The sequence below is a fragment of the Marmota flaviventris genome, chromosome 2 (assembly GCF_047511675.1).
Source record: "Marmota flaviventris isolate mMarFla1 chromosome 2, mMarFla1.hap1, whole genome shotgun sequence".
In the NCBI taxonomy this organism is placed as follows: Eukaryota; Metazoa; Chordata; class Mammalia; order Rodentia; family Sciuridae; genus Marmota; species Marmota flaviventris.
In genome coordinates, this window is record NC_092499.1 from 40,935,928 (window position 1) to 40,948,363 (window position 12,436).

The window sequence follows — 12,436 nt, forward strand, 5'->3', positions numbered from 1 at the left end:
CATCTGTTAAAAGCTTGGTCTCTAGAGTGGATCACTGGGAGGTGGTTGAACCTTTAAGAGGTGGGGCCTAGTGTGAGACCTTTATAACACTGAATCTCCTCGAAGGGGATTGTGAGAAGCACATCTTCCTCTTCCTCTCTCTTTTGCTTCTTGGCCATGAGATGAGTGGCTTGCTCATTCACTTGTTACTACCATGTGCTACCTTGCCACAGGCGCCAAGCAACTGGGCCACTCAGTGATGGACCCAGAAGCTTCAAAACTGTGGGCTAGGACAAATCTTTCTAAGTTCATTATCTCACACACTTTGTTATAATACTGGAAAGCTAATACAAATGCTAACAGTGTATCATAATCAAATTCATGTTCCAAAATATTATAAATGAATGTTGTTAATATATAAGCATGCATGTATATATTTGATAGAACACAGTACCCAGCGTAATTCAAATTTTTGCTTCATAAAGCAGGGAAAAATCAGTTTCCTAGATGTTTATCTAAAACTCCACTTAATGTTATTGGTGATTTAAAATTTTTTTTTCTGTCAATTCATGATGTAATTGGATAAATTTGAAGTTAATAAGTTTTTGCTGTCATATTATAAACCACATTATCTTAGTCATAGAATATGCAATATTTATGACTGAACATTCCCATTAAGTTTTGTGTTGATATTATACAAATTATAAGTACTGGTTGAAATGAATGGACTATGGCAAATATAATTTATATATGACAGAATTTATAACTTATCACTGTTATTTGAGACTTCATTTCATATTCATTGCAATTTAACAGATATACTTAATAATTTCATTTAAAATTTGCATATATAGTGATTCTCTACTTTTATACTTACTGTTAAACCAGTTTTGTGTTTCTCTACTCAAACTAATATATCACGTCTATCTGGAGCAATTAGATTCATTTTATTAAAAGTAGAAAACAAAATCAAAAGCAATAAAACTTTTAAAAACTCAAATATATATAATAAAGTAAACAGAAAATCAAATTTGTCATCCATACATTTATGTAATTCTTAATAAGTATGATTACTTAAAAGTGCAAAATAATTCTGCCTTTAAAAGCATTTTCTGTATTTTGCCTGGAGCAGAATATGCTAAAATTACATTCCCTTCACACAGTTGTTCTCAAACTTTGGTGTGCCTGAGAATATTTAAAAAATACAAATGTCTTGACTTTACCCCTAGTGATTTGACTCATTATTTTTGAGGTATGGCAAAAGAATTTGCATTCCTAATTAATTTCCAGGTGATTTTGGTACATCGGTTCCTGAGAACACACTTTGAAAACCATTATCCAAAGAGGTTTTAAATATAAACATCAACTCCTCTAAAGCCATAAGGGGCTAAACATCCTCATCACTCAACTCCTCTAAAGCCAGAAGGGACTAAACATCCTCATCACTATCATAGATATCAACATTACATAACTGATATGTCACTGGAAGAAAAATGAAAAATGGAAAAATAAAGGAGACTATGATCTATTGAGGATTAATATATTTCATGCCTTGAACACTAGCTAAGAAATCAAGCAATATGAAAAATAGGAACAATGACTTGATGTGTGTCATATAATAACAAAAAATAAAACAAAATGAAGCTATATTAGAAAACAAATTACGAGAAATTTAGACTCTGGAAGTTAAAACTGAAATGAGATATTCAGTTACAGTTATTTATGTTTTTGATATGTTTTTATATAAAATAACTGAGGACAATAAAGGTGTGTATTATAGGGTTGACATTGAAACAAGGAAGTCCACTGATACATAAGCTGAGTGTTATAAAGGAAAAGCCACCCTAAGGACATGTATGCACTGTAGAGATTGGCTCTGTAGGTGGCAGGATTTCAGTTACCAATTGTGTTCCATCCATGACCGCTCTGCAAAATCTACCACCATAGCGTGCAGCTAATGCCAGCGCAAAGTAGTTGTGAGAAAGACCACTAGGAACCACTCATGGATGCCCAACTCATTCTCAGCCACAGCGGGTTTCTAAAAAGCTATTATGGTTTCTACTGACCGAGGGATCACTTAAATATCCAAGAAAAAAGATCTCTTTAATATGTCACTTCTCCATATATATATATATATATATATATATATATATATATATATATGCCCCAATTATTCAGCATTTTTTTCACTATCAAATTGGAAAGTTCTGACTTTTTGATTATCTGGTAGCACAACTTTCTATTGTACTGAAGAGGAAAATATTAATATGTCAATTTAAGCATTCATAAATCACTGTAAGAACTGGGGAAAACAACAATAGTTAAGCTCTAATGGCACTTCGGGTTTATTTGAATCACAATATCTAAGTCAAATCTAGACCGACCTTTTTTTTTTAATTTCTGTTTTCATTCAAAAGATCTAAATTTGATACATTCTCATTTCCTGTCAGTATTGATATAGGAAGTGAGTTCAAAAGGATTAATTAGGCTATATCACAAAATAGTTTTAAACCTCAATTATACCAAAATTTCAGGAGGCAAAAGGGAGGGCTATAGTCACACAGCCTTCTGTATTGTTAGCCAGGAACATGCGAATATTTCTGAACAGCAATTAAGGCTCAGAGAAGATCTGGGTCACATTTAAACAAGAACATTTAAGTGCTGTTATGAGATCCTTCAAAGTCCTCTTCTGTCACATTAAAAATAAATTATTTTTTGCATTACATACTTGATATGGCCAAAATAATTCTTCAGTGTTTTTCCCCCTTTTGCAAATTGTTTTTGTGAGAATGTTCTTACTTTCAAAAGCAAGCATATTGTGGAATATATGGTCCTGATAACCAGCTTATCTCACTTTAAAATCACACATGGAGAGACAAAACCAGGAGAAAGGATAAGATGAGCTTCCAGGGTGTTATTTCACATATTCATTTTTTCTATAAACATTACTTTAGCCCAGCACCCAAACTCTTCTAGATGTCAGCCCCTGACATGGAGTGGGAAACCTTGGTGGGTAGAAGCTGCTTTTGCTCTTGACTCTTGAATAGTCTGAGGATAGCAATAACTGTGCTAATCTTGTTGCCTTGTACAATACTTTCCCCCTTTTCTTATCTGGGGAACAGAAAACATGCTTTGAGGTGGTGCCCTTGCCACCTCCTGAAGAAAGTAACCATAAAAATCGATTTTTAATGCCTATTTCAGAGTCTACTGTCATATTGCCAAGAGCAAAGTTAAAGGGAAATTTTCTGGAATCATATAAACGTAACTTTCGAGAAAGGATGGAATTTTAAAAAGCAAGATCATCAAAATTTTGTAGTTCTCTCATGTAATCAGTCCCATGACATAACATTTTAAAACAATACACAAGAATGAAGGTTAAAACAATAATTATAATAAAGATTAATATAATGTAGACATTGAAAGAAAAGGCTATGCCAAATGTTTCACTTATTACATTTATACAGTAAACACAAGACATTAAATAGGAGTTAGACCTGTTGAACTAAAAAACCCTGACATACAAATTGATGCATTTAGAAATACAAATGTTAATAAAATATTTTGTTATTTTTATATCCAATCTTTCATTGATTTCCCATTTTGTACAATATCAAAACAAAATATCTGAATATAGCCTAAAAGCATTTGTGGGAACTGCCCTTGCAGTTTCTGCCTCTGGTCATCAGACTATTCTTCCACATGCTTCTTTAGCTATGCCAGTCATATATTACTTTTAGAATAATCAATGGATCTTTCCATCATTGGAAAGTTGCTCATTTATTACTTTCTCTGAAATTCATTGCCTCTAAAGCTCATCATCCTCACTTTATCTAGTTAATGTAAGTCTATGTTCCCCAATAACTACTGCAATTCATAGTTAGTCTTACGTAATGTTAAATAAACAATTTTATATATGTATTTTTGTTTACATCCTGTATGTATAGTTGTGTTAATATGCAATATATATAAATTTTATATGCACATATGTACACACATTTATATATGTGTAATTCTAACTAATAAAAAGTACTAGTAGATCATTAAGATCTTGTGTTTTATATGCAAATTTCCTGCATTCAAAAGCAGGTGCTATCACTTTCTATCTGTGAACACTGAGGCTATATCTTATTTGTCATTTTGTTATCCCACTCTTCTAATTGATAAAAATGAGACCAATAACATATCTGTTTCATTGATTGGTAAAAACCAAAAATCTTGATTCATCTTAAGTGCTTAAAATAAAACCTAGGATATCCTAATTGTTAAACAAATAATAACATAATATTATATGATTCTAAAATATTACTATCATTATTACCATATCATGACCTCATCAAAGTATTATTCTTTGTCTATCATTAGACGTGGTCACAACTTCTTGTATTATTTCCCCAAACCTTCTGGTTTTCCTTTGACACAGTCATCACTATTTTAAATATACACTTGTGGATCAACTGCTTGCAGTGTCAGAAAACATAATGAAAGAACCATGTATGCATTAAATCTCTGCTTAGCTCAAAAAATATCCTTAGTATTTTTCACATTACTCAGTAAGTATTCAATAGATACATGTTTACTGCATGCACTAAATTTTAAATAATCAGAAAAATACCCCAAATTCATAAATATTCCTGGATAGCAATTCTGGTCTTAGATTAGCTTTAATCATATTTTGAAACTAAATACTTTAAGATAACATCAAAAAGAGACAATTAAACTCCTATGTGTGATTAATTTGCTAGAAAAAAATGTTATCTTTTGTATAGTTTGTAATCACCTGCTTAATTTCTTCTCTTCTGTTCCTGAGATGTCTGTTTTACATATAACTTCCTATTATGTTTGCTTCCACATTGGCTTGTCTTCCTTAAATAAAAGTATTACTTTCTTATGCTCTATAAGGAAACTATCCCAAAATTGAAGAGCTTGAAACAATAATAATTTGTCACTTCTCGCTGGCAAGTACTGTGAGTGGGACACAGCTGACCTTGGCTGCCCCAGCTGGTGCTGTTCTATTCTGTGCTTGTCTTTTTATCCTTAGATCAACCAACAGACCAGGATTATTTTTGTTCAATTGTGCTAATATCACATAACCTAAAATTCAGTATCTTAACTGTTTTAAGTTTATTGTTCAGGTTTGGTAGTGTTATTTACATATATATGTGAATATAGATATATATATATTTTTCACATTATTGTGAAACAGATATTCAAATGTTTTTCATCCTGTAAATTTGAAGTTCTATACCAATAAACAAATTCCCCTTTCCCTCTCCCTGCCTCCAGTCCTACCATTCTATTTTCCATTCCTATGAATTTGACTTTATTATATATCTCATATAATTATATAGCTAGCATTTATCTTTTTTATGACTGGTTTTATTAGCTTAATTCCCTAAAAGTTTACCCATGTTGCAGAATTTAATAAGATTTTCTTGCTTTTTGTGGGTAAATAATATTCCATTGTATGTATATACCACATATTATTTCTCCATTCATCTATCAATGAACATTTGATTTCTTCAAGCTCATGATTATTGCAAATAGTGCTGCCAAGAACTGAGGTGTTGAGTAACTTTTCCAGCTTCTGCTTTCAATTCTTTTAGATATCTGGAAGTAGGTTTACTAGAACAAAAAATAGTACTCTTTTTAATATTTTGAGGAATTTACATATTGTTTCATATAGTGATTGCATCATTCTACAACCCCACTAATGGTGCACTAGAGAGACAACTTCTGTATAACCTCAGAAGCACTTGATACTTTCTGTTTTTAATTTGTTTTGATTTTTCAGTAGTTGTCCTAATGGGTATAAGGTGATAATTCATTGTTATATTGCCTTGCATTTTTTGGATTATTAGTGATATTGAACATCTTTCCATATGCTTGTCAATTATTTATGTATCATTTTTGGAAAAAAAAAAGACTATTCAAGTCCTTTATAACAAATTATTTAATTGGATAAGTGGTTTGTAATTTTGTGACTGACTTGCAGTTCTTTGTGTTTTATGGATATTAGTATCTTATCATATATAAAATTTGTCAATATTTTCTCCCATTATAAAATTGTCTTTTCACTTTGGTGATTATATCTTGGGTACACAAGAGTTTTAAGTTTGACATAGTCTCATTTATTTATTTTCACTTTTTACTTCTTGTGCTTTTGGTGTCATATCCAAGAAATCCTTGCCAGTTTCAGTGTGATAAAGATTTTGCTAATGCTTTCTTCTGGGTATTAACAGATTTAAGTCTTATGTGTAAGTCTTCTCTATTCACTTTCAGTTACTTTTTATAGGTAGTGTAAGGTAAGAGTCCATCTTTCTTCTTTTGTGTGTTTTCGAGTTTCCAGTTCCATTTTTTTTTTTTTAAGAAATTGTCCTTTTGCCCTTTGAGTGGTCTTGGTGCCCTTGTCAAAAACCATTTGACCATGACTACTTTTAAACATTGTTTTGGGCTATCAGGGGTTCATTAAGATTCTACATAAATTTTAGGATGATTTTTTTTTCTATTGGTTCAAAATCACCACGCGATACTGGTAAGATTGTATTAAATTTATAGATCACTTTGGGTAGTGCGTTAGTTAGCTCTTCATTGCTGTGACAAATACCTGAGGAAAAGAACTTGGATGAGAAAAGATTTATTTTGGTTCATGGTTTCAGAGAATAGAGATTTCAGTCGATGGTCAACTGGTTACAATGCTTTGGGCCTGAAGTGAGGTAGAACATCATGGAAGAATGGCATGGTAGAAGAAAATTGCTTAGTTCATGGAAGCCAGGAAGAAGTGGGGAGGTGTACAGGAATGCCTGGGCACAAGAAATACCCTTCCAGAGAATGCTCCTCCTTCCAACAACTTACTCACCTCTTTTACAGTTTCCATCACTTCCCAAGAGTCCTTTAAAAATTATTAATCTATCAAATAGTTTAATTCATTGATGAGGTTATAACCTTAATAGTCCAATCATTTCTTAAAATCCTCACCTTTCAACGTTGTTGTGCTAGGTACCAAGCCTTCAGCATATGAGACTTGAAGGAACACGTCATACTCAAACCATAGCAGGTAGTATGGACATCTTAACATTAAATCTTCTAATTCATAAACACAGGATGTTTTCTCACTTATTGTTGGCTTGTTTAATTTTCTTCAGCCATATTTTGTAGTCTTCAGTGTACAAGTCTTTACCTCCTTAGTTGGGTTAATTTCCAATCATTTTATTCTTAGATGAAACTGTAAATTCAATTTTTCTCTTAATTTTCTTTTCTATTTTCATTGTTACTATATAGAAATACCACAGATTTTGATGTGTTAATTTGTATCTTGTAACTTTGCTGGATTTATTAGTTTTAAATGTTTTGTTGGGAAAATTTAGAATTTTCCACATATAAGATCATATCATCTGTAAACTAAATAATTTCCTTTCTATCCTTTTCTGTTTTCATTTATTTTTTTCTTTTTGCCTAATTATTCTGGTAAGAACTTATATGATGTTTAAGTGCGTAGAGGAGGCCAGGGTAGGTATCCTTGCTGCTGTGGTTTGTACGCAGTCTGCCCCCAAGAGTCCATGTGTTGGGAGCTTCATCTTAGTGGAGCAATGTGGGAGCTGATGAAAATTTTTAGAGGTGGGGCCTAGTGGACCTATTCCTTAGGTCAATTAAAGATATACCTTCAAAAGGGATTAGGCAGTACTTGTTGAACACTGGTTCATTTTTATGAGAGGATTGTTATAAAAATTCTAAGCCTGATTTTACCCAGCTCTCTGGTTTCCTGTACCCAAGATGTTATTCCTGGTTTCTGAACATGCTCCTGTCATTACAAATTGCAATGAAAAGATGCAGCAAAGGATAGACCCCACGACAGGCTGTGCCATGTCATTCTAACTTTCAGCCTTCAAAACTGTGAGCTAAACAAACCTCTTTATCAGTGTGCCTTTCTCAGGTATTTCATTATGATAACAAAAACAGATGAATATACTTGACTTGTTCGTATCTCATAGGGGAATTTTCAGTTTGTACTATTGCATATGGTGTTACCTATGGCTTTTCATAAATAGTACTCATCATGTTGAGGTAGGTTCATTCTATTCCTTGTTTATTGAGTGTGTATTTCATGAATGGGTATTAAATCTTCCCAAAAAATTTTCTATGTTAACAGAGACTACTATGTATCTTATGCCTTTAGTTCTGATAATTTGGTGTATTGGATTAATTATTAAATGAGGAAACCTCCTTGCATTACAGGAATAATTCTCACTTAGTCACTGAGGATATTTGCATCAACATTCACCAGGGATATTTGTCTATAGTTTTCTTGCAGTGTCTCTGCATGGCTTTGGTATCAATGTAATGCTAGCCCTACAGAATGATCTGCAAAGTATTCCCTTCTTCGTGCGAAGCATTTCAAGAAGACTGTTGTCAATTTTTCCATAAATGTTTGGTAGAATTCTCCAGTGAAACTGTCTGGTTTGGGGCATTACTTTTACTAGGAATTTTTTAAATTATTATTACTGATTGAATCTCCTTATTATTATTATCCAGTTCCTGTTCATTTCTTCATGATTCACTCAGGAGGTTTTAGGTTTCTAGGAATTTATCTGCATATTCTAAATTATCCAATTTATTGATGTATTTGTTGTATTATATTCCTTTTTATTTCCATGATATTGGTTGTAATATATTTCATTTCAGATTCTTATTTTTTAATGTTCTCTCTTTTATATAGTCTAGGTGGTTTATCTATTTTATTGACCTTTTAAAAAGGAAAAATTCAGTTTTATTTGTGTTTTTAAAATTTTTAATTCTCCATTTAAGCAATCTCTATTCTAATCTGTAATATTGCCTTCTCTGCCTACTTTGAATTAATTTTTTGCTTCTTTGTGTAGATGCTATCCATGTAAATTTGTTGTTGATTTGCAATCTTTCTTTTTTTAAATATGTACTTTCAGCTTTCTTTTTTTCATGGGAGGATTGTCATTAAAAACCCTGAGCCTGGTCCTATACACTTCTCTGGCTTCTTGTATGAAGATATTATTACTTGTTCTAAACATGTTCACACCATTGCAAAATTTCCAAATATTTGTAGATTTTCTAGTTTCCCTTCCAATATTAATTTCTAGATTTATTCTATTCTGATTGGAAAAAGTTCACAGTATGGTTCAAATATTTTTCAATTTATAAAAACTTGTTTTGTGTCCTACCATGCAATCTTTCCTTGAGATCACCCTTATGCCCTTAAGAAGAATGTACATTCTACTATCCAGTAGAGTGTTCTAAATGTTGACTAGGTCCAATTGGTCTATAGTGTTGTTTAAGCTCTGTATTTATGTCTTGATCTGATGTGTGGTTGTTCTATTCATTCTTTTTTTTTTTTTTTTTTTTTTTTTTTTTTTTACAGTAGTTCTATTTTATTTTTTTCAGGAACCTCCATACTGTTTTCTTTTCTTTTTTTTTTTTTTTATTGGTTGTTAAAAACATTATAAAGCTCTTGACATATCATATTTCATACATTAGATTCAAGTTGGTTATGAACTCCCAATTTTACCCCAAATACAGATTGCAGAGTCACATCCGTTACACATCCACATTTTTACATAATGCCATATTAGTAACTGTTGTATTCTGCTACCTTTCCTATCCTCTACTATCCCCCCTCCCCTCCCCTCCCATCTTCTCCCTCTACCCCATCTACTGTAATTCATTTCTCTACTTGTTTATTTTCCCATTCCCCTCACAACCTCTTATATGGCACTAGAGCAGATTATGCTTAGTGAAGCTAGCCAATCCCTAAAAAACAAATACCAAATGTCTTCTTTGATATAATGAGAGCAACTAAGAACAGAGCAGGGAGGAAGAGCAGGAAGAAAAGATTAACATTAAACAGATAGATGAGGTGGGATGGAAAGGGAGAGAAAAGGGAAATTGCATGGTAATGGAGGGAGACCCTCTATTCATTCTTAAAGTGCAGTATTGAAGTCTTCTGACACTATTGTGCTGCTATTTCTCTTTCAATACTGTCAAAGTTTGCTTCTTATATTTAGGAACCCTGAAGTTTGGCACACAAATATTGATCATTGTTAATCTTGGTGTATTAGCCCTTTTAATATTTTATAATGTTTTTTTTTTGTCTCTTGTAACACTTTTTAAAAGTTCTTTTGTTTGAAATTAGTATACTCTTACTGCCTTTTGGTTCTTACTTATATGGAATACCTTTGCCATCTTTTAATTTTGGAGATACATGTCCTTACCTTTAAAATGAGTCCAGAATACACAGTACATAATTAGTCCCTGTGGTTTTATCCATTCAGCCAATTTATTTATTTTTATTGAGAATGTTAATTCATTTATATGTAAAGTAAATACTAATAGAGAAAGGATTGCCATTGGCATGTTATTACAGCTTTTGGATGTATTATATCCTTTTTGTCCATTCTTGTTTCTCTTACTATTATCTTTTGACTCTCACTGATTTTTTTTTTTGTACTGATACGATTTTATCACTTTCTGACTTCCTTTTGCATGTATTCTATAAATATTTTCTCCTGGATACTCTGATAATTACATAAAAATCTTAAAGTTACAGCACTTTATTTAAAAAAATAACTTCAATTAATTATAAAACTCTACTTCTTTACTTTCCACCTACACTTTATGTTAGTGATTTTATAAGTTGCTTTCTGTATATGCTGCATACCAGTTTATATAGATTTATAGCTTATGCTGAAATATTTTCCACATTTAAGTGCTGTGTAGCCCAGTTGCCATATTTGCCCATGCATTTACTTTTCCTGGAAGACCTTATATTTTTGATTGGCCTCATATAGCTTTATATTGTCCTTATTGCAAGTTGAAAGACTTCCTTTGGCATTGTTTTAGAACAGGACTAGAGGTATTAATTCTCAGGCCTTTTTTTTTTAAACCAGAAATTTCTTCAATCCTAATTCGTTTTTGAAGAACAGTTTCTTGGTTATGATTATTTTTTGAACATTTTTATTTTATTTCAACACTGTTATTATGTAATCCTATCCTCTCCCTTTTGGTCTCATTTTTTTTTTTTTTGCATTATTTTCCTGCCTTTGTATAATTGCCTATCTTTGCTCTCTTTTCATTCATTAAGCATCTTTATAACATATACTTTTTTAAGTTCTTTGTCAGACAAATCTAGATCTTCATTTCTTTTGGGTCAGTTTGTGGAGTGCTATTTCTTTTACTGGGCCATGATTTCCTGTTTATTCATATGCCTTGTGGTCTATTTTGTGATATGGTCATTTTAATAATTAACTAGTACCTCTCCCAGTCTTTGTGCATTGGCTTTATACATGGAAAGATCTTTACTAATCAGCCCTGCTAGTGATTCTAGAACCTTTTGAACTCTTTCTGATCTCTTCCTTTCCCTGGCATTTCCCTGAAAACTCAAGTTCTAATGTTCTGCTTCCTCTGTTTTTAGTGGCATTTAGACTCTGGAATGTGTCCTGTCAGTGCACTGAGTCAGGGATCACATAAATCGACATCTCTGATAGACAAACCAGAATACTGGATCAACTCTTGTTTTCATTTCCAAGACAGAAATCCCTATATGGAATATTTCTTCTTGGTTCTATTCTATGCCATGTTGAGGGAAAAGCACAAATAGTTATGATAAATACTATGAATATTTCTGCCCTTTTCACTGGAAACCCTTCTTGTTTTTATAATTATTTGAATATTGTGGCTTCTAAACTGATTTCTAAAGTTTTCAAAAGGGGATTCTGATCCATATATTGCTATTAACTAGGTATGTCTCTTTGGTAAAGAGGACCTGAAATTTCTTAACAACATCTATAAATCTAGCATAGGCATGATATACATATTTTTTCCTTGTATATGGCAGAAGTTAAAGAGAGTGACACCAACCACAAGAGCAGTTTGTAAGCCTGTGTCCACATCAGTTCTAGTACTATCCTGTTGACCAAACCAGGTTCTAAGTTAGGCAAGTACACTGCGCCCATTAGATTTCAGATTGGGGAGAAGATTTAATATTTCTGAGGCATAATGTAAATTTTGAAATCACCCCTTTGGCTGATAAATTTTATTTTTCCCTCCAACAGTTAAGATACACAACCCAAATTTAAAAATGTGTACATTTTTTTTTCTGTCATGATTATGCTGAATGTCCAAGAGCTCAAGATTTGTAAAAGGCCTGAATATGGTTTCTCATGATCTAGAAATGTCTGTAGTAAAATAAAAACGTAATCGAAATCCATGCCTTTTTCCTTTTTTTAATATTTATTTTTTAGTTGCACACAATACCTTTATTTTGTTTATTTACTTTTATGTGGTGCTGAGGATAGAATCCAGGGTCTCGCACGTGCTAGGCGAGCGCTCGACCGCTGAGCCACAACCCCAGCCCATCCGTGCCCTTTTCTACCTCTCCTTTTTGCTCCCCAAATGCAATGGTGAAATAGGGACAAAATAACTAAAAAATCAAAAC